We start from the raw sequence: 25,493 nt of genomic DNA, 5'->3' as shown, positions 1-25,493 counted from the left end.
TGTGTGTCCCTGAACAGAAACATAAAAAATTATTGATATTAAGAGGAAAAAGTAGCTTTTTCTTGAAAATGAAGACAAAAATAATCAAGTATCAAGTAACAGTTTATGACAATAAATCCACGAGGTAGAAGTTTAGTGTTAAAGCAGTAGTTCATATCTTTTTAAGTGTGGTTTTATGGAAATGTTATGAACAAATATCTTCTATGAAGTAGATGGCTCTTTAAACTGCCTCACTTTGGAAAAATAAGATTTAATTGTGATCATATTGAAAAACTAACCTCTAATCAGACTTCAGCTGAAACCAGCCACTAGGGAGCACAAGCCAGTGTATCTCTTGTGCCGGTCCCAAGCCCGGGTAAATGGTGAGGGTTGTGTCAGGAATGGCATCCGATGTAAAACACTTTTGCCAAAACCATAATGCAAGCTCATCAAAGCAAAACCATACCGGATCGGTCGAGGGCCGGGTTAACAACGACCGCCACCAGTGCTGTTGACAACCAGGGTGCTGGCAGAAATTGTGCTCCTGTTAGACAAAGACCCTGAGGAGGGAAACGTGTCAGGAGACAGAGGGAGAAGAGGAAAGTGAAGAATGTAGGACTGAGGGTTGCAACTCTAAATGTGGAAAAATGACAGGCAAATGTAGAGAGCTGGCTGACATGATGCAAAGAAGAAAGGAATATGTCCTATGTGTCCAAGAGACCAAGTGGAAGGGCAGCAAGGCTCACGGCATTGGAGCAGGGTTCAAACTGTTTTACCACGGTGTGGATAGAAAGAGAAATGGAGTAGGGGTGGTCCTGAAGGAGGAGTTGGCAAAGAATATAGTAGAGGTGAAGACAGTGTCAGATAGGATGATGTGCCTGAAGGTAGAAGTAGAAGGTATGATGCTAAACATCATCAGTGGTTATGCTCCACAGGTTGGATGTGATGGGGAGGAGAAAGACACATTTTGGACAGACCTGGATGAAGTGACAGAGAGTATTCCCAGGGAGGAGCGAGTGTTGATCTGAGCAGACCTGAATGGACATGTTGGTGAAAGAAACAGAGGGGATGAGGAAGTGATGGGTAGGTTTGGTGTCAAGGACAGAAACCAGGAAGGACAGATGGTGGTAGATTTTGCCAAGAGAATGGAAATGGCTATAGTCAATACCTATTTCCAAAAGAGGGAGGAACATAGAGTGACCTATAAGAGTAGAGGAAGGAGTACGCAGGTCAACTACATTCTTTGTAGAAAAGGAAACCTGAGGGAGATCGGAGACTGTAAGGTTATGGCAGGGGAGAGTGTGACCAGACAGCATTGGATGGTTGTGTGTAGAATGACTTTTGTTGTGAAGAAGAGAAAATGAGTAAAATCAGAGATGAAGACCAAATGGTGGAAGCTGAAGAAGGAAGAATGTTGTGAGAAATTCAGAGAGGAGCTGTTAAAGGCTCTAGGTGGTAAGAAAGAGCTTCCAAATGACTGGACTACTACAGCAACAGTAATTAGAGAGACAGGTAGGAAGGTACTTGGTGTGTCATCTGGACAGAGAATGGAAGATAAGGAAACCTGGTTGTGGAATAGTGAAGTGCAAGATGCTGTTCAAAAAAAGAGATTAGCCAAGAAGAAATATGACAGTGAGAAGACTGAAGAGAGGAGACAGGAATATATGGAGATGGGACTTAGAGCAAAGAGGGAAGTAGCTAAGGCAAAGTAGAGGGCGTACAATGAGTTGTATGGGAGATTGGACACTAAAGAGGGCGAGAAGGACTTGTACCGATTGGCAAGACAGAGGGATCAGGCTGGAAAGGATGTGCAGCAGGTTAGGCTTATTAAAGATAGGAATGACAATGTTCTAACAAGTGAGGAGAGTGTGACTGGAAAATGGAAGGAGAAATTTGAGGAGCTAATGAATGAAGAGAATGAAAGAGAAAGAAGAATAGAGGTCATAGAAACTGTAGACCAGGAAGTAGGAAAGATTAGTGTGGGTGACGTCTGGAAAGCTCTCGAAAGATTGAAGAAGGGGACGGTAATAGGACCTGATGACATACCAGTGGAGGTTTGGAAATGTCTTGGGGAGATGGCAGTGAGGTTTTTGACTCAAATATTCAATGGCATATATGAGGGTGGCATAATGCCTGAGGAATGGAGAAGAAGTGTGCTGGTGTCCATTTTTAAAAACAAGGGTGATGTACAGAGTTGTAGCAACTACAGGGGAATTAAGTTGATGAGCCACACGATGAAGATCTGGGAAAGAGTTGTGGAAGCAAGACTTAGACGAGAGGTGATTATCTGTGAGCAGCAGCATGGTTTCATGCCAAGAAAGAGCATCACAGATGCCGTCTTTGCTTTGACAAGGCTGATGGAGAAGTACAGAGAGGGTCAGAAAGAACTCCATTGTATCTTCATGGATTTAGAAAAAGCATATAACAGAGTGCCAAGAGCGGTGGTGTGGTATTGCGTGAGGAAATCTGGAGTGACAGAAAAGTATGTTAGACTGGTACAGGATATGTATGAGGACAGTGGTGAGATGTGCCGTAGGAGTGACTGATAGCTTCAAGGTGGAGGTGGGATTGCATCAAGGATCAGCTCTGAGCTCCTTCTTGTTTGCTCTGGTGATGGACCGTGTAACAGATGAGGTCAGGCAGGCATCCCCGTGGACTATGATGTTTTCAGATGACATTGTGATCTGTGGTGATAACAGTGAACAGGTGAAAGAGAACTTGGAGAGGTGGAGGTATGCACTTAAAAGAAGAGGAATGAAAGTCAGCCGTAGTTAGACACAGTACATGTGTGTGAATGAGAGGGAGGCCGATGGAACAGTGAGGCTACAAGGAGCAGAGGTTACAAAGGTGTAGGACTTCAAGTACTTGGGATCCACTGTTCAGGAAAATGGGGAATGTGGAAAAAAAAGTAAAAAAGAGAGTCCAGGCAGGATGGAATGGATGGAAAAAAGTTTCAGGGGTGATTTGTGACAAAAAGATGTCAGCAAAGGTCAAAGGAAAAGTTTACAAGACAGTGGTGAGACAAGCTATATTGTATGGTCTGGAGACAGTGACACTGACAAAAAGACAGGAGAAAGAACTGGAAGTGACAGAAATGAAGATGTTGAGGTTCTCCTTAGGGGTGACAAGCATGGATAAGATTAGGAATGAGATCATCAGAGGTACAGCACATGTTGAACAACTGGGAGATAAAGTTAGGGAGGCCAGACTGAGATGGTATGGACATGTCAAGAGGAGGGACCATGGGTATATTGGCAGAAGGATGTTAAAAATGCAGCTGCCAGGAAAAAGACAAAGAGGAAGGCCAAAGAGGAGATATATGGAGGCAGTTAGAGAGGACATGAAGGTAGATGGAGTGACAACAGAGGATACAGAAGACAGAGTGAGGTGGAGGAGGATGACTTGCTGAGGCGACCCCTGAAGAGGGAAAAGTCAAAAGAAGAAGAAAAAAGAAGAATCAGCCTGCGGCTAGCACCAAAGTGAACTGTTTCTGTCTGAAAACAACTATTTTATCTATTATGGTTCATGCAAAGGCTGTTCTAAAGACTTTTACATTGCAACCAATTTCATATCCGGTAAGATGGCGCCCGTGTACATGGCCTACAATCTACCTCTGACGATACTGTTTGGATTATTTTTGCTTTTTTCGTTTTTTGTCTGGGATATCAACTCGCTGCTTGTGTATGACCGACAACAGCTCCTCGATCTTCGATTGTCTGTTTCTGCTGTCGCTGATTCGGACCATTTTGATCGTGACTCGGGACCCCCCCCTCTTCCACCCCTTCTGGCAGACGTGCGTGCTTGTTTACGCTGGGCCCCAAGCCTGCCTTCTCGGAGATATCGATCCAGACGCCGGGGAAAACGTGCCGGCCGGCTGGTAAAACTCAAAGCTCTGTGTGGTCAACGTTTCCACAGCCAGCTTCCTACGTGCCCGGACCAGGGAAAATATGGGTGTTGTCTACCGGCCCGGCGCTTGGACCGTCCTGGAGGCGCTGTTTTTGAAAATCTGCAACCGTTGGCGCGCACCACCCCCACCATGGCTGGTTCTGTGTCGGACCAGATCAGGACGTGCCTCATCAATACAAGGTCTGTTGCCAACAAGACTTTTATTCTAAATGACTTTTTTAAAGACAAGGGACTAGATTTTCTTTTTCTCACGGAATCCTGGTTGCCTTTGGGTGATTCAAGCGCCTTGGTGGAACTTTTACCTCCTGACTGTCTGTGTTTTAATGCCCCGCGGCCATCAGGTCGGCGGGGTGGTGGAATATTAACTGTATTTAAATCAAACTTTTCCTGCAAACAGTTGTCCACCCTCATGCCCTGCTCCAGTTTTGAGCTGAGTGCTTTTGAACTCGGACATTCCCCTCCCGTTCTGTGTGCGATTGTTTATCACCCCCCTCGTTCCAAGGACTTCATAAGTGAATTCTCTGACTTTCTGGCTTACATCACACCAAGATATGATCACTTTATTATTGTTGGTGACTTTAATATTCACGTCTGTTGTCAGGAGAAGCCGTTAGTGAAGGACTTCCTTGATCTGTTGGACTCATTTAATTTAACTCAACATGTAAATGGTCCCACACAACAACATGGTCACACTCTGGATCTCATTTTAACACGTGATGTCTCTGTTTGTAATTTGGTAATCGGTGACAACGTTCTCTCAGACCACATGCCTGTCTTGTTTGATATCATCCCGCCTTGTCCTACTGCTAAGTCATGTGATTCGGCTCGTACTTCATGCGCCATTAACCGTTTCACTGCTGCACGTTTTACTGAAACTTTTAGCTCTGAGAGGATCGATCAGCTCTCAGTGTCTCTCTCCACCAAGGAGCTAACCTCTCAGCTTAACTCTGTTTGCTTAAATATTCTGGACCGTGTTGCTCCCGTTAAAACCAGGAAAACAAATCTTTTATCAGAACCATGGCTTAATGACGTCACTCAAGCCGTTAGACAGCAGTGTAGGAGAGCAGAACGCAGGTGGAGGAAAGACAGGCTGCAGGTTTCTTTTCAAATCCTAAAGGAGAGTTGGCGTCATTATCAGAAGGCAGTTAAAGCCGCCAAATCGAAGTTCTTTTCTGCGATAATTGCCTCAAACTCCCACAACCCCCGAGCCCTTTTTTCCACCCTGAACTCAGTTCTACACCTCAGTGAACCTTCACCTCTAGAAGCTTCAACTGAGCTGTGTGAAAATGTCCTCCATTTCTTTTCTGAAAAAGTTGCAAACACCCGGGCACTCATTTCTCCACCTGCTCATGATCCGTCCATCCCATCTCATTGTGTTGCTGTTCTTGACCACTTCGAGCCCATCTCTCTGTCTTCCCTGGAGCAGGTCATGTGCAGCATGAAGCCATCTGGCTCCCCTTTTGACGTTGTCCCTCCTCTACTCCTGAAAGAGCTTCTTCCTGTTCTGGGCCCTCCTGTTCTTGGCATTGTGAACAGCAGCTTAGCCTCAGGTGTGGTGCCAATAACTTTTAAACATGCTGCTGTCCAACCTCTCCTGAAAAAACCTAGCCTTGACCCCTCAGTCATGTCCAACTTCCGGCCTGTCTCCAGACTCCCATTTGTCGCTAAACTACTGGAAAAAATAGTGGAGTCCCAGCTGAAATGCTTTCTAGAGGATAATGCCATCTTAGAGCTATTCCAGTCTGGCTTTAAACCTCTCCACAGCACTGAAACTGCTCTTCTCAAGGTTTTTAACAACATTCTCCTATTCACAGACGCTGGTGATTCTGTGCTCCTTCTCTTACTGGACCTCACATCTGCCTTTGATACAATCGACCACGAGATCCTCATTGCGAGGTTAGAGCAGTGGGTGGGCATCACTGGGTCAGCCCTCGAATGGTTTAGATCTTACCTTGCTGACAGGTCCTTTTGTGTCTCCATCCAAGATTTTAGTTCAGCCTCGGCAGCGCTTAAATGGGGGGTACCGCAAGGTTCCATCCTTGGTCCTCTTTTATTTTCTTTATACCTGCTGCCACTAGGTGCTATTTTCAGGAAACATAACATACCTTTTCATTTCTACGCCGACGACTGCCAAATCTACTTCCCCCTCAGACTCAACGGTACTCGCTCTATTCAACCGTTACTGGACTGCCTGGCTGACATCAGAGATTGGATGGCTTTAAATTTCTTGAGTTTCAACGAGAAGAAATCTGAAGTTATGCTGTTTCCTCCCAATGACACAATCACCAACCACTGCATCGACCTATCCGTTCTGTCACCGTTAGTGAAACAAAGAGTCACTAATCTAGGAGTGATACTTGACCCTTCTCTGAAACTCAACAATCATGTAAATATGATTGTTAAATCCTGCTTTTTCCAGCTGACGCGACTGTCTAAGCTGAAGCCCATATTGTCCAAAAATAACCTGGAGACAGTAATTCATGCATTCATTACATCCAGGCTCGACTATTGCAACTCACTCCTTTTTGGTATCAGTCAGACCTCCATAGCTAGACTTCAACTGGTCCAAAATGCAGCAGCCCGGTTTTTGACCAGCACAAGCAAAAGAGAGCACATTACTCCTGTTTTGGCCTCCCTACACTGGCTTCCGGTTCACCTTCGAATCAAATTCAAAATACTCTTGTATGTCTATAAATCACTAAACAGCTCTGCCCCCTCCTATCTTACTGATCTGCTCCAGCTGTATGTCCCACCACGTTCTCTCAGATCAGCGGACCAGTTGCTCCTAACAGTCCCAGGAACCCGTCTCAAGTGCAGAGGTGACAGGGCCTTCTCTGTAGCAGGCCCAAGACTTTGGAATGAGTTACCTCTGCTCGTTAGACAGGCCCCCTCCCTCACAGTTTTTAAATCTCGCTTAAAAACACACTTTTATTCCCTGGCTTTCAGCACTGTGTGATCTGTGCTGAGTCTGTGTGCATCACACTGTGTTGGTCATGTTGCAGTTGTTGTTGTTATCCATTACTGTTTTTGTTGGTTTCTACGTTTTTGGTGTCCTGTTATGTAATCTGTTGCTGTGTGCTTGTTCTGTTTGTCCCTGTACAGCACTTTGGTGTGCTTTGTCACTGTTTAAAGTGCTATATAAATAAATTGGTATGGTATGGTATGGTATATCCCACCATTGTTGACATAAATGTCAAGCACAAATAGTGGCGGTGGCAGTTAGCAGTGTTAACTGTAGCACTTAAGTGCAGCCAGGGGCACTTCCAGCAGGAATATTATAATGTTTGTGTCACTAATGTGTAATATAAAACTGGTAGAGGTGTAAATGTTTAGTTCTTTGCATGAACTACAAAGTTGTTTTTTTGTTTGGTTTTGTTTTTAGATTGAGGTTGTTTTAAGACAGCAGCAGTTCACTTTGGTCTGGGTCAAATTAGCCATCATTAGTGTGATGGCTCGTGCACCTTGGCCATAATTAGTGTACTCAGAAGTCTGAATTTCTGATTCTCAAGTGGAAAAATCAATGGAACAACCCGTGAAGATTTCAGACTCAGAACGTCAGAGATTCCTGACCAACCCAAACTTCAATATCCAATATGAATGTCTTCTGAATGAAGGTGGTGATCACTGCAACAATATACATCCATTATCCAACAATTTTCAGTCAGGTCATCTCTACAGTTGCTTTTTTTGTGCTGAAACGTCTCACCTTCCATCTAGAAGGCTTCATCAATCAAGGAAACACACAACACAAAACTGAGTCTTCCCCCAACAGCTTACTCCAAAGTGGAACAAACCAGTTATGTTGGTGCTAAGATGGTCTCTTTGGCATGCCCCTTTCTCCGGCGCTGGCCCTTTCCCTCGTTGACAGTCAAGTAAAACTGCTTCAAAACCAAAAAAAGTCTATGCTCAGTAATCCAGGTATACAATCTAACAAGTTTCAGTCAGGTCATCTGGACAGTTTCTTTTTTTGTGTGCTGAAATGTTTCACCTTCATGAAGATTAAGTTCATGAAGGTGAAATATTTCAGCACAAAACAAAACAACAACAAAAAAAAGAAACTATCCTGATGACCTGACAGAAAATTGTTGGATTGTATACCTGGATTATTGAGCATGGACTTTTTTGATACATCCATTATCTTGAGCTTGTTCTAACGTTGGACTGCGGGGGCAGCAGCTTGAGCAGGGAGGCCCAGACATCTCTTTCCACAGCCACCTCTTCCAGCTCTTCTGGGAGGATTCCAAGGTGTTCCCAGGTGAACAGAGAGACATAGTCTTTCCAGCATGTCCTGAGTCATCCCCGGGGTCTCCTTCCAGTTAAACTTGCCCAAAGCACATCTCTAGGGAGGCACCCTAGGGAGCTTCCTTACCAGATGCCCAAACTACCTCAACTGGCTCATCTTGATGAGGCGGAGCAGTGACACTGCTCTGAATCTCTCTTGAATAACTGAACTACTCACCCTATATTTAAGGGAGAGTCCAGCTACCCTGTGGGGGAGACTCATTTCAACTGCCTGTATCCGCAATATCGTTTTTTGGTCACTACCCAAAGTCAATGGCCGTAGGTAAGGGTAGGAACATATACTGACTGGTAAACAGAGAGCTTTGCCTTACTGCTCAACTCCCTCTTCACCAAAACAAACCGACACAGACTGTGCAATACTTCAGATGCCACAACAATCCATCTGTCAATCTCAAGCTTCATTCTTTCCTCACTATGGAACAAAAGCCCAGGTTACTTGAACTCCTTTGCTTGAGGCAGAACCTCATCCCCAACCCAGAGAGAGCAAGCCACCCTTTTCTGACTGAGGACCATGGCACTAATCCTCATCCCAGCTGCTTCATACTCGGCTGCAAACCACTTCAGTGAGAGCTGAAAATAATGGCACGATGATACCAATATGAACATATCATCAACAAATAGCAGAGAAGAAATCATGAGAACACCAAGCTAGACTCCCCCCACCTGCTGCCTGCAGCAAGAAATTATGTCCATGAAAATTATGAGTAGAATCTGTAAGAACGGGCAGCCCTGGTGGAGTTCAACTCCCACCCTGAAGTGGTCCGACTTAAGCTGACAATGCAAACTTAACTCTTGCACTGCTTGTATAGGGACTGAACAGTCCATAGCAATGAGTCCCCAGTCCCATACTCATGAAGCACCCCCCACAGTGTACCCTGAGGAACACGGCTGAACACCTTCTCCAAGTCCACAAAACAAATGTAGACAGGATGGACCCCTCTAGGGCCCTAGTGAGGGTAAAGAGATGGTCCAGTGGGCCATGACCAGGATGGAACCCACCTTGTTCCTACTGGATCTTAGGTTTGACCAACGATTGGACTTTCTTCTCCACTACCCTTGAATAGACCTTACCAGGGAGGCTAAGGAGAGTGATGCTCCATACAATTGGAACACACCCTCCTGTCTCCATTTTTGACAAGAAGAACCAGCACCACAGTCTGCCAATCCAGTGGCACTTCCCCTGACATCCACGTTATGTTGCATAGGCATATCAACTAAGTTCCCCTCACAACATTCAGAGCCTTAAGGAAATCAGGGCAAATCTCATCTACCCCCAAAGCCCTACTGCCACAAAGCTTTTTAATTACCTCAATGACCTCAGCCACAGTTGGGCAGACCAACCCCAAAGTCCCCCAACTCAGCTTCCTCCATGGAAGATGTGCCAGTGGGATTGAGAAGGTTTGAGACATATTCCTTCCACCTCCTGATGACATTACTGGCTGAAGTCAACAGCACTCCATCTTCACTGAACACAGTATTAGTAAAGTGCTGCTTTTCCCTCCTCAGCCACCTGATAGTTTTCCAGAATCTCCAGAGTATCTATCCAAGACCTCATCGAACTTCTCCCACATCTGAGCTTTTGCCTCAGCACCAACCAAGGCTGTGTTCTGCTTGGCACTCCAGTACTCCTCAGCTGCCTCCGGTGTCCCACCAGCCAACAAGGCCCAATAGGACTCCTTCAGCTTGACAATCTTGACAATTTTTTTAAAGAAAAGGTGCTTTAGTTCTGATAGATTCATTACATCTCCAATCACTAATAGAAATACTGTTTATTATATATATTAAAAAAAATGCCCATACTTAATAATCCAGGTATACAATCCAACAATTTTCAGTCAGGTCATCTGGACAGACAAAAAAAAAGAAAGAAACTGTCCAGATGACCTGACTGAAAATTGTTGGACTGTTTATTATTGTTACTGTTATTATTTAGCACATTCAGTATGTTATAATCCAGTGTTACGCATGAAATATATGCCTGTCTCGTTCAATAAGCAGCGCCTCTCATGATGTCTGCAGCCTCAGGCACCCGTCTAACCATATCTTATGTTGTTGATTGTCTTTTTGTTTTTTTGAACGGCTGTATGGAAATGAAATTTTGTTGTGCTTCTTGTGCAATGACAATAAAAGCATTCTGATCTGATTCTGACATTAGAACTGGATCTGACTGGTGTCTCTTCCCAACACAGATGTTGGTCACAGCAACTACATTCCAGCGTAGATTAACTACGAGACCCAAAATATATTCCATTAGTCATAGCACAGAAAGCAGTATGTACTCCACCGCCATTGTTGTTTATAGAAAATGCTGTTGGTCCGCGCTTGGGTGAAATATACACCTGCACCTCTGCGGGAAATGTTGACATTATCAGCGGGCAGTCTCCTGAAAACCTCCACTCTGAGAGGTGGGTTGAAAAACCTCTGGGTTCAAAGAGGGGGGCTACTGGTGTTGTGTAAATGAACAGCCAAACCGCAGAAAGAAAGATGCGGTTTCACTCAAAATACATGCCGTGTAAACGGCCTCTGGGTTCAACATGCTTCTGACCAAGATAATACCAATGTGTGAAGAAAAAAAACATGGAACTACGGCTCAGTAAGGTGATGAGCTGATGACATTACTTGCATTCACCTGCTTGTTGACTGAACAACAGCACTGACTGAACAACCATTTTGTGGAACTGTCTTATAAATTAGTTTCAGAGGCGCATCAGAGGTAGGATGTTTCTGACCCCTCTTGCCACCTTGGTGTGTGTTCTGAACGGACCAAGGCAGACAGAACATGTTTCAGTCCTGGACTGAAGCATCTTGTGAATTAGCCTTATATAGTTGATTGTTATTGTCACGATCCTCAATGTTGGAACCCAATTGCAGAGAGATGAGTGAGGCAGGAGTTCAAAAACCAAAACAATTTATTTTTTTAACAACAAAACAAAAGGCTGTCGGTGCAGCAAAACTTACTTTTTGGCAGATTGGATCAGAAATAATGCAGAGCAGATCATCAGGGGGGCAGAAACCAGGCAAGGCAGAAGAGGATTGTGAAGTCTGAGAACATAGAACAATCACCGGACAAGGAGTGAAGGAAAGAAAGGCTTTTTATGTGACAGAGGGAGAGTTAGTAATGAGAGCACCTGGGCAAGTGGCTGATGAGGGACAGGTGTGAATGATAAAGACTGAGTGGAGAAGCAGACTGAGGAATGAGAGGAACATAACAGAAACAGATAAACAGAAAATCACACACAAAGCAGAACAATAAAAAATATAAAAAGCAGACAGAGACAGAAACTTGAAATAGAAGGAAATGATTAAGACTGTGGGATGATAGTTTAAAGATATAAATGTTGGTTTCTGGTTGCAGCTTGAAGGAGGTGGCAGAGGCTTGGCAGATGGGGGGGGCAGCGGGGGCCGCTGACCGTGACAGTTATGTCATTCCTAGATCCAAGTTCCAGCTGCCAAGGTCAATGGAAGTGTTTTCCTCAAAACTGAGTTTGTTCAAAGAGCTACCTAATGCAGGTAAGAGTCTGTCAATAACTCTTCTACAGAACTTTACATCAAAAGAGCTCAACTATCCCTTTACCACCATCTCCCCTCCCCTAGTAACCCCTCTGCATGGCCTCTGCAGCATTATAATGTTCATTTGAAGCATTAGCATTGAAACAGGCCCAACATCTGCAAGAAAAAAGTTTCTGAGGCATCCTCAAATGATTGTGGGGGGGACTGAGACCCAGAGGATTTGACTGGAGCACACCCAGCAATACTCAAGAAAAAAAGGCAAAAAAAAAAAGAAGTGCTTTGTTAGAAGAGCGAGAGGCATCCCTTGGGCTGTCTCTTTGAATAAGCCAGGAGTAAAGCATCTAGCAGCAGCAGCAACCCCGCGCACCCTCCACCTTCCCTCTCACTCACTCTGTACCCACCATCTCCTCCCCGGCTCCGCACCCCCTCCTCGCACCATCTCCCCTGCCTACTCCCTTCAGAGCGACGGAGGTATAATTGTGCCACAGGGTTTTAGGTGGTGTGACATATCTGTCACCTGGAGACGCTGCACGTCATGCTCTCCAGAGAGGCCTCGCCTTCCTGTTGGGGGGATCGAGAGAAGCTGGCTTGCTGAGGCTGTTTGTTGACTTTTGTCACCGCATTGATGCTTTATAAACTTTCCACCACCCTCAAAGTTTTTTTTTTTTTTCGGTACCACACTCCTGTATATGAGGTACTGACGAGGCCACACGTGCACTCACAGGCTAGAAATCTTTTTGAGTGTCATTAGGTCTGAAATAAAGCCACAAAGCAAACATTGTGTCAGCGTGCTTCACATGTTAGCACATGCCTTTACAATAAGGCTCATGTTGTTGTCCCTTCTAGATATTCTGACTTTAAATGAAAAGTCCCCCCCTTTTTTTTTTTTACATAAATTATCAAATGAACACAGTCCTGTCTCTCTCTGTCTCTAACAGGCCTTCACTTTTCTTTCTTTCGCCTTCTCACTTCACAGCCAAATCAAGAATTCTGTTGGCAGTGAAATATATTGAATTTGACAACTCCAAGAAAGACTTTCAGGAGGATAGCGTTTTATTTTGGGTGACCTAATTGTACGCTCCCCATGGCTGCTCCTTGTGCGGTATCTCACTCACTCCTGAAACAGCTTCATTTCTACATTCAAATTATTCATCATCGCCTGGATTTATTTCCTCCTTTCTTCACTTTTCATACCTTTGGTGTTCTCTGCGGGGATTTGAGATGAGGAGAGGTTGAAAAAAAAGTGCTTCTTTGTTTTTTTGTCTGTTTTTTGTCTTATTTTTTTCAAGAGCTATTGTTGAAACACCTTAAGTCTCTGGTGTACAGCAGAAAGTGAAGTGATAGACAGGGCTGCCCTATTTACAGCCAGATTAAAAAGAATCACACAGGAAGACGCTGTTAAATGATGATTGTCTATGACATTTAACAATTGATTAAAGAAAGATAAGTTTTAATAGGTGCTAGAGATGTGGGTAGAGGTGGAAGAAGAAAGGGAGGGGTTTTCTTCCACATAAAACCTTTTTTTTTTACCCGTACTTCATTCGGCTGCTGCTTGTAACGATGAAATGATAAATTTAACACAATTTGAATCCAAAACAGTGAAACAACAACTGAGGCTTTTTAGAAAAGTTAACAGCCACAGCTGTGATATATCTTTAATCCAATAATAAATGAACACATTGCAATATTACTTAAAAACACATTATTTTTATTGTTAATTTCATGGATTGTCACTTATTTTTCTTTTTTCACTATGAAGTTCTGGCAATCACAACTTTTGATATTTTACGATAAATTCCACAACTTACATTTTTATAGTTTTATAGAAAAACATTAACAATCATAATTGCAAAACACCATAAACCTTTGCATAAATGAACTTATGTTAAAATGATCTTTAAAAATTATTGCACCTTTCAGTGTGACATTATCATATTTTAATTTTTTACAGTGACGTTCTGGTAACCACAGTTATTTTATCATAAACGACATAGTTTGAAAGTATTTTTTTAGTTTACAACCAAAGTTGTGATTTAGTTTAAGTTCTTCATTAAATTAAAAAAATGAATGAATATCCAATAAAGTCATTGGACATTTTTTTTTAACATCACATTATCATTTAAATGTTTTACAGTAAAATCTTTGCAACCACAGAAGCTGGTATTTCCTCATAAATTCTACAAAAATTGTTTTTATTTTTGTGATTTAAGGAAAGTTGACAGCTATAGTTGTGAAAAGTATTAAAATTTGAACTAAATAAAAAAAATTCTAAGGATTTTTACAAATGGCAACATATTTATGCAGAAAACTTCTGGCAGCCAGTTGCTTGAACTTTACTGTAAATTCTTCCATTTTTTTTGTTTGAGCAGATTTCTAAAAGGTTGACAGTCGCAGCTGTCACACATCATCAACTCATGAATAAATAAAAAGATATTAGAATTATATTTAAAAATTAATGGGCTTTTTTTTATATTGCATTGCCATATTTTGACATTTTCACATACACAACATTTACTGAATATTCTTCTGGTTTTAGAGTGCAAGGGAGACTTCTTGGTTATTTGAGTTTCATTTATATATTTTTAAAGATGAACATACTCATTTAAATAAATAAATAAATAAATAAACTTGTACAATTAGCTCACACTCTTGTGACTATGATAATAAAAATAAGGAGCTTCTTTAGTAGAAATAGGATTTATAAGGCCACAGCCTGTAAAATTGTTTAAAACGTTACATTTTAAAAACTTTATTGGTATTTTAAATTTTCCACAAACAAAGAATATTTTCCCAAATCATTCCCTCACAAAATGTTCCTCACATCATAACTAAAGTGAATACTGTCAGGAATCATAACCCAGCTGGTTTTGCGCAGGTTGGTAATCTCCACATACAAATTTCACGTCTAAGACAGAGCTTTAAGAAAGGAACACCTGACACGACTATAGATAGAAACCCTCTTAAAGGAAAAGGAAAGTCAGAGACACGCTGAAAAGCAGACAGACAGACGGAGAGTCGCTGGTGGAGAAGTTACTCACTGAAACTCCTCTGTTTTCACTACTAAAAGGACAAAAGTGACACAGCGTGGGATACTCGTGTTCTCTGAGAGGCAGCTCGCTGCAGAGCTGACGGCAGTCGTTTAGGTCAGTGGTTATCAGGGTTTGACTCAGAATGTCGAGTGACAAAACTATTTTTAGAGTTTCTCTTAAAGTATGACGATAATCAAACCCAAATTCCAGCAAACCTTGGAAAAAAAGACAGTTTCTTGGTAAATGATGTGAAAAACGCCTGAGAGCTTTGAGGTGCATTACAAGTTGAACGATGAATCACATCCGAATCTTTGCTAAATGACAACATGCTGCGGATTACTTCAATTAATCCAAGCTGCATACTTAATGCACTTGTGTTGAAAATATTTCCTCCCAACGTGTAAAAACAATAAATACAGAAAACAAAGCAGTGATATTTTACGGAGACGAGCCAAGTTTCCTTGTGAAAGTCTCCACCAACAAACAACTTCATCTGAGAGTTTAATGAGTTGAAATGCATTGTGCTGTAAATAGTCTCTCCCCGCAGGGCACTGCAGTGGCCTGCGGACGGTTCCTGGGATGCCTGTGAAGTGTGGCGGTGCCCTGTGGGGACTGGAACGCACACACTCAGGAACACACACACAGGCATGAGCCCCCCCACCCCTCGCAACAGCTGCCATGCTGCGGGAGGCAGCCGTACCCCTCGCTGATCAAATCTTGTCCGTCGCATTTCCCCTAATTAACGGGCATCTGCTTCTCCCATTTTCCCTACATGGCTACACCCTCTCTCTCTGTAGTTCCAATCATCTGATCGTTGTGACCTTTGACCCCGCCGAGCTCGTCTGCCTGCGCCGGCTCGCCTGGCTGCACCTCCTCCCTGTTTTACCTGCCTGCCGCACGCCAGCTGGGGGAGATGCGAGGGCACGCAAACAAACAAACCAGGTAGGCAGCGTTCGTATGGAAGGCAGACGCCGCACGTCTCTCTTCGGCGGCGCGTCTCACTCCTGGCAAGCGTCGGAGAGGGTTTACTCATTTTCAAAGTGAAAGAGGAGAAAGAGGAAACTCAGTTTATTTCTAAGAAACTCGGTCTTAAGACTGACAGATGCAGAGCTCGACTCGTGTTAAATCCTCCCCGTTTAAAAAAAAAATAAAAATTTAAATAAACTCACTCCTGCTCTGTGGAAAATAAAACTCCGCTCCTTTCCATTAAGTTAAAGACAAACTTGTCTCGGCGCTGTAATGACTTTTATTTCTCTGAGAGAAATCACATAATTAAAAGAGTGGCAAAAGCTCGGATTAACGCGAGTCAGAGAGGCAGCTCTGAGGAAGGGTTTACTTGGAGGGTTCATGATGGGGATAGAGCCTGATGATGATGATGATGATGATGTGTGTATGTGTGTGTGCATTCCGTCACTCACAACACAGAAGCACCTGAGCAGGCACCAGCTGGCAATGTGAGAGGTGCGCTCTAATTTAAAATGCATCTCATTAGAAACAACCCCTGGCCTGTCACTATACTCTTCTTCTATATGGAGACATAATTTAGTAATTTACCCTCCAAAAAGAAAAAAAACTCACGAAACCACAGCTGAAATATTCCCCTCGATAAATAAGTCTCACTGGGAAGACTTTCAGTTATTAGCTGCAGGATTTTTTTTTTCTTTTCTTTAAGCAGTGAGAGGTTCTGCAGATTTCTCTGCAGACGTTTGACCCTGAATTATGTGCATTTCTATTGAGTTGAGATTGAAGGCTTTTGTTTGTTTGTTGCTATTGTTTAAAACCCATTTCCCATTTGCATGGAGAGAGATATACTTAAGAGAAGTGTTTATTCATTTGTAGAGATGGCTCCACTGCCAAGGAGAGGAGACTTGATGGAAGCTCAGATTCATTAAAACTTAATTAATATGCATCATTATGTAAATGAGGGTGCAGTTAATGAGTTTTTAAAAGAAGCATTCCTTAATTAGTTCACTTTTAATGGCATCATCATTTATCTTTTTCTTCTTTGAAGCAGAATGATGCACTCGATGCAGGCAGTTCGAAAGTACTCATCTAGGTTTTTTTTTCGTCTTGTTTTTATGATTTCCACGCGATGGCAACGACATCTCAAACCTTGTCGCTAATGAGGGACGTTTAAGCATTTTATTTTTACGAGCATTTTTGTCAGATATTTCAATTTAAGACATTGTGTAGAAAGCCAATGTTTGTGTATCAGATAATCCGACATACAATTGACCATGAGTCTATATCTAAACTATTTGACTACTCACGACATTGAAGTTGTTGTTTTTTTTTTCCACCTATCCCATTTGGGGGAGGAGGAAAAAAAACAGCTCTCAACAGTTCCATTTCCCAGAGAACGACACTGGCAGAGTGTCAGAAGACTTGACAAAACCTGGAGACTACTGACAGCGTCACACCTCTGGATAATTGGTTCCCAGCACTTCCTGTAAAAAGCGAGCAAACTTCCTCCTTTTACAAAGGTCCCAATGAAAACTTTCTTCACAGCGTTGCACCTTGAGCAACACCAACAGTTCCTACTCATTGTTATGCACGCCACACTGCTGTTCAAGCCATAACGTGAAGTGCACAGGAAGTGTTTTCTTTTCTTTCTCTGTTTTAAAGGCAGATTTCAATCAGTGTCAGAGATCATTGAAAGAAAGAATCCATCATTTGTGGCTTTTTCCTCCAAATATGACACGTTCATGGTATGACTTTTTTTTATTTTTATGAACTGACTAAGGTACAGGTGTCCAAAGTGTGGCCTGAGGGCCATTTGCGGCCCTTGCAGTGATTTTGTGTGGCCCACAACTGCAGTTTGAGAATGGTATCATTTTGGACAGCAGGCTTAAGAGGTTAATGCAGACTTTCTGCAAATTTATTGGTAATTCTTTTTTATATCAAGTTTAACAGCAAAACAGATTAAAAATAATCTTCTCAAAATGAGCAATATTAAGCAAAATACAAACCTTTGGCTGTAATTGTTTTATTTTCACTTCATGGTACAAAGCACCAAAATACCTTTACTGATTTAATTCAATATTGTGTGATTAGCTTTGTAACTTTATTTTTATGCTTTCTTTTATCTTATTTATTACTGATGTTCAGCACTTTGTTTCAGCTGTGGTTGGTGTTAAAGCACTTTATAAATAAAGTTGATGATGATGATGATTTCTACTAGAAAGGAGACTGTAGGATAATGATTCATAAAACTTGGCTAAATATTGCAGTTGCTAAAATAATCAAAAGGGAAACTGGACATTTTTAAATGAATATAACGTGGTATCATCTACATACAAGTTGATCAGTTTTATAAAACCTTCTATGAATCTGTTGTAGTGACTGACAGCTGGACGATTTTGCAGAACTCCCATCAGCCTTTTGGGTCGTCCATGGTCCAAAAGGCTGATCGACCCTCATTTTGAAGGACACTTAATTAAATTACACTTTTTTTTTTATTGAGAACAGACTAAAATGAACTTTCCAAACACAAGAAAACAACAAACATAGACCCAACAAAGCAAATAAATCAAATCCTTTTAAATAAAAAAATATAAGATTCGTGTTTATGAGGCTTTTAGCATTTTGGATCTCCAATAATTTTAAACTCTTTCTCCACCAAAATTAATAAACTTTTGTCCTTTCGACAAAATATTGTTCACGTTGAGAGTTAAATTCACATTCTGTGACCCACGAGTCCTTTCATCTTGATGATTTTGGCCCAAATTTGAAAACTTCTCTGCTTGTTCTTGGTGAGGACGGACGCTTTTCCCTCTTGCTCCTGCCTCCCTCCTGCTTTGCTCTTTGTCTTGCGATTCCTGTCAGAGCCTCTCACTATATATCCTCCGAATTGTAAATTATGGATCTGGTCAGGTGGTCTCTCAACGCAATTGATAAAAATTTCTCAATGAGAAGACAGGGCGAAGGAGAGCCCTCATGCCCTGAAGGGACACTCACAGCTGGATAAACTATGGTTTCCTGGGGACAGTGAAAGATGGTGTGTCTGTCTGTATTGTCCATTGAGAATGTTGAAGACACCTACATAAATGGATTTATGATAACAGGATTTCTGCTTTTTGGAGTTGGCAGTTACCTGGTTTATTGACAAATGCGGAAATTGTTGGCAGCTGTTCTGGCCTTGGTAAAGCTGCCCGGCTTGTATGAAGGAATGCACTGAGTGGTAAGCTCTCAGATTCGGACGCTGCATGAGCTGAGCCATGAGCTGGATGTGATTTCTGAGAATCGCAGGCCACTTGCAGCTCCTGGAACTCACTGGCGGGAAGGAATTAACCTTGGAGAAGGCTACAAGCTTGGTACGGCGGTGTGACCACAAAATTTGGCTGTTTGGAATCGCCAATGAGTCGTACCAGCAGAACTTTGACGGCAGACATGGAGATCAAGCAGAATCTGTCTGATCCAAAATAAATGTATTATTTGAATTTGACTTCCCCACTTGGCTTTGATTTGGCCAGCTATCTCAAACTTCTCCTGGGTGTTTATGTGAACAAGAAGCTCTGCCTCCCCCCTCCCTATCGCTCCCATCCTGAGGACAGCTGTGGATCTGTGTCAGAGTTGAGCTGGCTGATAGACACTGTGCCATCTTTATCAGGACTATGGAACTTTCTGGCAGCCCATGGACAACTCACTGCCCTCGTCGGCCTCCTCATGCATAAATGTATTATGACGTCATTATATCGGCTGTTTACGTGCAAGGTCTTTTTTTTCAACTCTCACACTGTGCTCCAGCCAGGACAAAAATACAATCTTTTTTAAACCTCCTCTCCCTCACTTGTTTTCTCTTTTCCTTACTTTTATCTGTTTCTCTAAAATATGTCTCACTTGAAAATGAATATCTGAAGCTCAATGTGATTAATCTGTATAAATAAAGGTTGAATTAAAAAAAAACATTTGGACACCCCTGGACTAAGGTGTTCCTCACTAGAATTAAACTCTGTGAACTTTGTGACCTCGGTGTGGTTCCTCCTGACCTTCTTACATCTCCTCCTCTATAGAACATTTTGGATTCTTCTGCCCAAGAAGGAATCAGTTGCATCATTTCTCTCAGGGCACCAGCACCGGGCGCTACAAGCCTTTTGCATTACCGGTAAATTTATCATGCATGAGTGCGGTCTTCTCCTGTGAATTAATAAGTAGATGTGTAAAAGGAAATGCAATAAATTGAGCTTAAAAGTCCAAAAACAACAGAATGAAGTGACACATGGAAGGATTAAAATAAACTGTAATTCATGAAAAGTGATTTCCTTTGGAATATATGTTTTAAATTCATTCAACCGTCTCATTACAGAAAGTGAGATCAAATTATTTCAAATGTGGAAAAAAGTAAAAATAATCACAAAATTCATCATTATTATTATTATTATTATTATTAATTTGGTTGCAGTTGTTTTTGCCCTGTGCCTTTGTTTTGCTATTATTATCCCTCTGCTCCCTCTTGCAGATGAAATGCAGCAGTTTCTCTCATTATTTAGATGTGCATTCCTGTGGAATCAATTCTCATAGACACATATAAATTATTGTTTAACGAGAAGCTGTATCCTATAAATTATTCAAAGCACCTGGGATTACAATACGAGATCAAATGATAGGAAAAGAAAGAGCACTCTGCTGGAGGCAGCCCGCACACGCGCCATCACGTCCCCAGTTTGATGTTGCACACAATCTGCTTATGCAGGAATAATTGGGGAGTAACAGACACCATGTGTACCGATAGACACGGAGTCCCCGGCTTTTGTGCGCCATATTTGGAGAGAGGTAATTGGGCCGCCGGACATGGTCAGCAATGTCACCGCCGACTCTTGTACACGTTTGTCCTCGGCAGTGGCTGAGCTACCGAGAAAGCTCCCGCGCACGACAGGAAAGAAATAATTAGCTTGTTTATTCTCTCCTGCAGGAATCCTTACAAAACTTACAAAGCATGAAAAAAGAATGAAAGTTGAGGAGGAGCTACTTGTTTACAACTATCTCTCTGACATACGGAGGAGCAAACTGTAATAATTTTTTCATAGCCACTTTCCCCTGTCTGGATGAATTCGAGCCGCCGGTTTTCTGTAGGTGAGAATACAGAAACAGTGGAATTTATTGGCGTGTTATGGCGCCCTGATGTGTTGTAAAAAGGACACTCCAGTAGATAAGGAGAAAGCAATTGTGTGGCATGTGACTGATGGGGAAATTGAGTCCTCGCTCATAAAATAAATAACGTGGATGTCACCAAAGTGGGGAGTGAGGAAGAAGACAAAAATCTGCTCTCACAGGAACCTTGCAGGGCGCTGCAAGGCCAGTAGGCAGAGAGCATTGTGGGACTGTTAGAAACAGGAGGGATGCAGGTGCACTGGGGGATGAGTGTGGTTTTGCTGAGTGAGTGCGTGTGGCTGCACTGGGATGAGAGGGGGGCATGTAATTGTCCCCGCAGATGGGGAAGAGACAAGAGGTGGGTGGGTGGAAGAGGCGGCGGCAAAGTGGGTGCCATGGGTGCACGAACATATGTGAACCGGTTTGCAGAAACCTCAAGTAAACCAAGTGAAATGGAAAAAAAGTAAGTTTGCAAGAGGAGGAGGAAAAGTTAAAAATGGGATAAGAAGTGCAGAAAGAATGTCCAAAACGAGCACAAAGGATATAAGATGCGTGTTGTTTTTTCTGCCAAGAGCATGAAGTTTAAGAGTTTCCCGCAATGCTAACATCGGGGCTACTTCTCACTTATTCATGAGTCAGAAACTCACCTTTCAGAATTGGGAAGGAACAGAAAAGAAAAAAAAGACTGAAAGCAGAAAACTCAGAGGGGGTGAGATGAAGTAAGGACGGGCCGTGGGGAAGGAGAGAGCCGGAAACACAAAGATACAAAGAAAGAGAGGGAGCAAGAGAGAGTGGGAGGGGAGACAAGAAAAAGGGATGAGAAGACGACCGAAAGATCAGAAGAGATGGATGTGCATTTGCACTTGAGAGATAAAGAAAGAGGGGGAGAGGGAACAGGAGACCGTAGGGGACTGTCCCCATTCCTGCACCCCACGCTGACAATCTCCTCCTCGACCGTGCCACTTCCGATCAGCCACACAGACGAGCGTCAGCCCCGTGACAGAGCTGCTGAGACGGGCTGTGCCAGCTAAAGGATGGATCCCCGCTGAATACACCGACAAGAGAAGTTTGGACTCTCTGTAGGCGTGTTCCACCCTCTCTTATTCATTTCAATTACAAGGGGCCTTGTATTCCTGCAGGGCAAGGCCATGACGTGTGATCCACTATAATGCAGCGAGGGGCGACACAGAGAAGACACGCTGATGCGCCATTATCTGCATATTATATGCAGCTGGAGACATTAGTGGTTAGAAATGAGCAGGAAGTCACAGATGGAACAAGACAGGAGCTTAAGTGCTGATGTAAACACGCAAACACCAAATTAACAACAAAAAATACTACTTTACTCAAATGCACCATGATAACTGCAATCAGTAATCAAGTACTGACCAGTATGAGTACAGAAATACTGGAATACATTTGACAGAAAATGATAAATTCCTTCCAAAACTTGCTTCTAAAAGCAAAGATCCTCTGAGACGAAAAAATAAGTGCTTTATTATTGTTATGGATCACATTTTATACTGATAATGCTCCAGTTTTGACTGACTCCAGAGCGGAAAAACATTCCAAGATTCCCCCGTCTCAAAGTATTTTACTTTCCATAATCTTTTCTTTCATTTTGCACTACCTTTTTTCCTTGTGCAGACGGAGAATGTGTTTTGTTTGTATTTATGCGTATGAAGAGCAAGCGCTGAATGCTGATGATTAGATGGCTTAAGTTCCCCTTCAGAGTTCATATCCTCCATAAAACTGTCCAATTATCTGTTCATGAGCAGGATGTATCTGAAAGCATGCCCAACAGTGCCACCTAGCACTTAAAAACAAAGAAGGGAGTATCCTGATGCATGCTCAATAATCAATAAAGAAAGGAGTAGTTAATTCTTTTTTCTTTTTTTTTTTTTTGAGTTTCAGTTTTCTGGAAAAAATGTCAAAAACATTTTAAAAGTCAGCATCTTTTTGCATTTACTCTCAAAGTTTTGTCACATTTGCACACCCTGCAGCGGTTGTGGAAAAACATTCTCCATGCAATTTAGCCATTGCATGTGATTTTAAAAACAGTTTTTACAGATCACAGCAATGCTAATACTTTCCTTCCTCTACAAAACGGGAAACCACGGCACTCGATTGTGAAGATTCTATTGAAATTCCAACACGGCATATAATATTCATACGTTGTCAGTGGCACAACAGAATACCTCACTGTGAGCGAGTGAGTAATTTTTCACCGTGTGAGTCGGAGTCTGAGCAGGTGGAGTTATTCTCTGCCTGATAACTGCCAAAATAACAGCAGATAATTAGGCCCTTTAGAGCGCTGGGTGTCTCTTAACAAAGGCACCTGCGTTTCCTGTGGTGTTTGCCGTGCACCCTGAGTGATTGTCATTTTTAATCTAGCTCTCCCGCTGAGACTTCTTCCAGAGCAGCCGAGTCTGTAGGGCGCCAAAGGTACCTGCATGGGGACGCGCGTGGGTGTTCGTGCACGCCGCATGCTACAGTGAGGGTGTATCCGGTTAGCCAAACAAGTGTCAGAGTGAAAATTACAACAAAAAGAGCGAGAGAGAGAGGAAAGCCTGTAGGTGTAACATGCATGTTTGGGCATAATTGAATCTATGAGAGTGAAAATGTTGGTGCAACTTAAAAGGTGGTAATAGCCTCAAGTGTAAACGGTTGACATGACCTGAAGCGGTTCGTGCCACTTTTTTCCTGCATTTAAGTAGGTGTATAAAAAGAAAGTGCCGCTTACAATCAGCCAGTGTTTGCAAATGTAAAAGAGTGATTTTCAATTCACTTAAATGAAATCATTTGCTCCGAACATCCTCCCTCATCCGACTGCCTCCGACAAGAAACAGCAGCCCTCCTCCTCCTCCTCCTTGTTCTTTCGACTCCTTCTCTCCTCCCATTAAAGAAACAAACGGAAGCCAAACAAACCCAACGCAGCTCCTCTCCAGTGCATCCATCCACATCCTGGTCTGTGCCAGGTTGGGGGAAATCATTGGAATTGTTTACCCCCTTCCCTCCTCCCTACCCCCCACACACACGCCTACTATCTTCATCTCCCTCCTCCTCCTCCTTCTCCTCTACAAAATGAGCTGCCCGTGTCTGATCGCCTGAGCCAATTTGCAGACCCATGTGGCACCCTTCCCTTCAGACCTGGGCATTGTGCCTCTCGCTCCCTGGCAAGGAGGCGAGGAATTATTTTTATCCCCCAAACACGCGGATATGCACCGGTGATTTCAAATGCCTGCCTCGCACATTGTCGGGGATGATTTTGGCCATGTGCCAAACCCATTATATTGATCTCTCTTTCTCTGTGTTTCAATAGCCACAGACAATGCAGATTTACTGCAGAACATATTAGGGAAATAAAAAATCAGTTTCAGACACTTTCCACGCTGAAACAATGGGGTGTGGGTTAGCGTCTCTTGGAGCAACGACCGTGCTATAAACTTCCCTAAATTTGATTGAACTTGATCATTTTCTAATATTTCTTGTCCATCCTCGTCATAACTCATTTGATTTGTTTTACCTATTAGGTCAGGGGTTGTCTAGCCACTTCCTGACATGTTTTCATCATGTTTCTGGGTATCATAACACTCAAGCCATTATGTTTTTTTTATACCTCAACTTATTACTTTTGGCATCTCGATCTTTTTCCTTGGAGTGTGTTGCTGGCATGACAGGCCTGGCTTAGCTTGGAAACGACAAGACCTCCGATGTTTGCCGAGGCACACGCGGGAATATTGAAATGTTGAAATTGGCAGAGAACGGCCTGTCAGCTAATGAGCGTGTCTATGAGAAAATGATTTGGTTGTTTCCTGAGAGGGAAATCACAGAGAATGGCTAAATGGGAGCTCTCCGAAGAGACTCTGCGGAGACTCTGTGTACGGCGATGAGACGATGTTGGGAGGCCAGCGGATTGGATGAGGAGCGTCTGTTTGCCTCGATGCCAATATCATTAGCACAGAGGACTGAGAACGACCACCACGTCCCTTTTGATTGCCATTAGAGCCTGAAGCCAAACAAAGAACCAAACAAAAAGCTCTGAATAGGCTTGGAGTGGAGGTCATGCCAGCCTCAGAGATACTTCAGTAGCAGAGCTTATGGTGTCCTTTGGACAATCCATTTTTAGCCTTTTTTGGCGCCATAGAGTAATTAAAAAACCAATGCATCACATTGGTCTGCTCAGTAAAATGATTGATTGTTACATCTATTATTGTAATACAGAATCAGTGTTTCATGTTGAGCCACTCTGGTTAATCCTGTATGGTAATCAATTTTACACAAATGACCAAACATGAGTGTTTTCTCTGGGGAAAATAAAATATGAAGGATATTCCTCTGTTGGATGAGGTGCAGGAACAGACAACGTCCTCATGGGATTGAAAATGTAAAGACTGCATAAAAGACATAAAATTCACAGAAAAAGTCATCAAATCAATACATTATACCTGAATCCTTCATATACATCCATCATACAAGAATCCATCCAGAGGACCTGACATAACCTTGTTAGATTTTTCTACCTGGATTATTAAGCATGCATCAGGACAATCATCTATAAGCTTTAAATAGTTTTTTGGAGACCTGATTCATGCACTGTTAGCTTGCAGTTATGTATTATGATGCTTTCTGTGTGTGTGTGTGTGTGTGTGTGTGTGTGTGTGTGTGTGTGTGTGT

Source organism: Nematolebias whitei, chromosome 12, assembly GCF_014905685.2.
Source record: "Nematolebias whitei isolate Nwh7 chromosome 12, NemWhi1, whole genome shotgun sequence".
NCBI lineage: Eukaryota > Metazoa > Chordata > Actinopteri > Cyprinodontiformes > Rivulidae > Nematolebias > Nematolebias whitei.
This window is presented reverse-complemented; position numbering follows the sequence as displayed.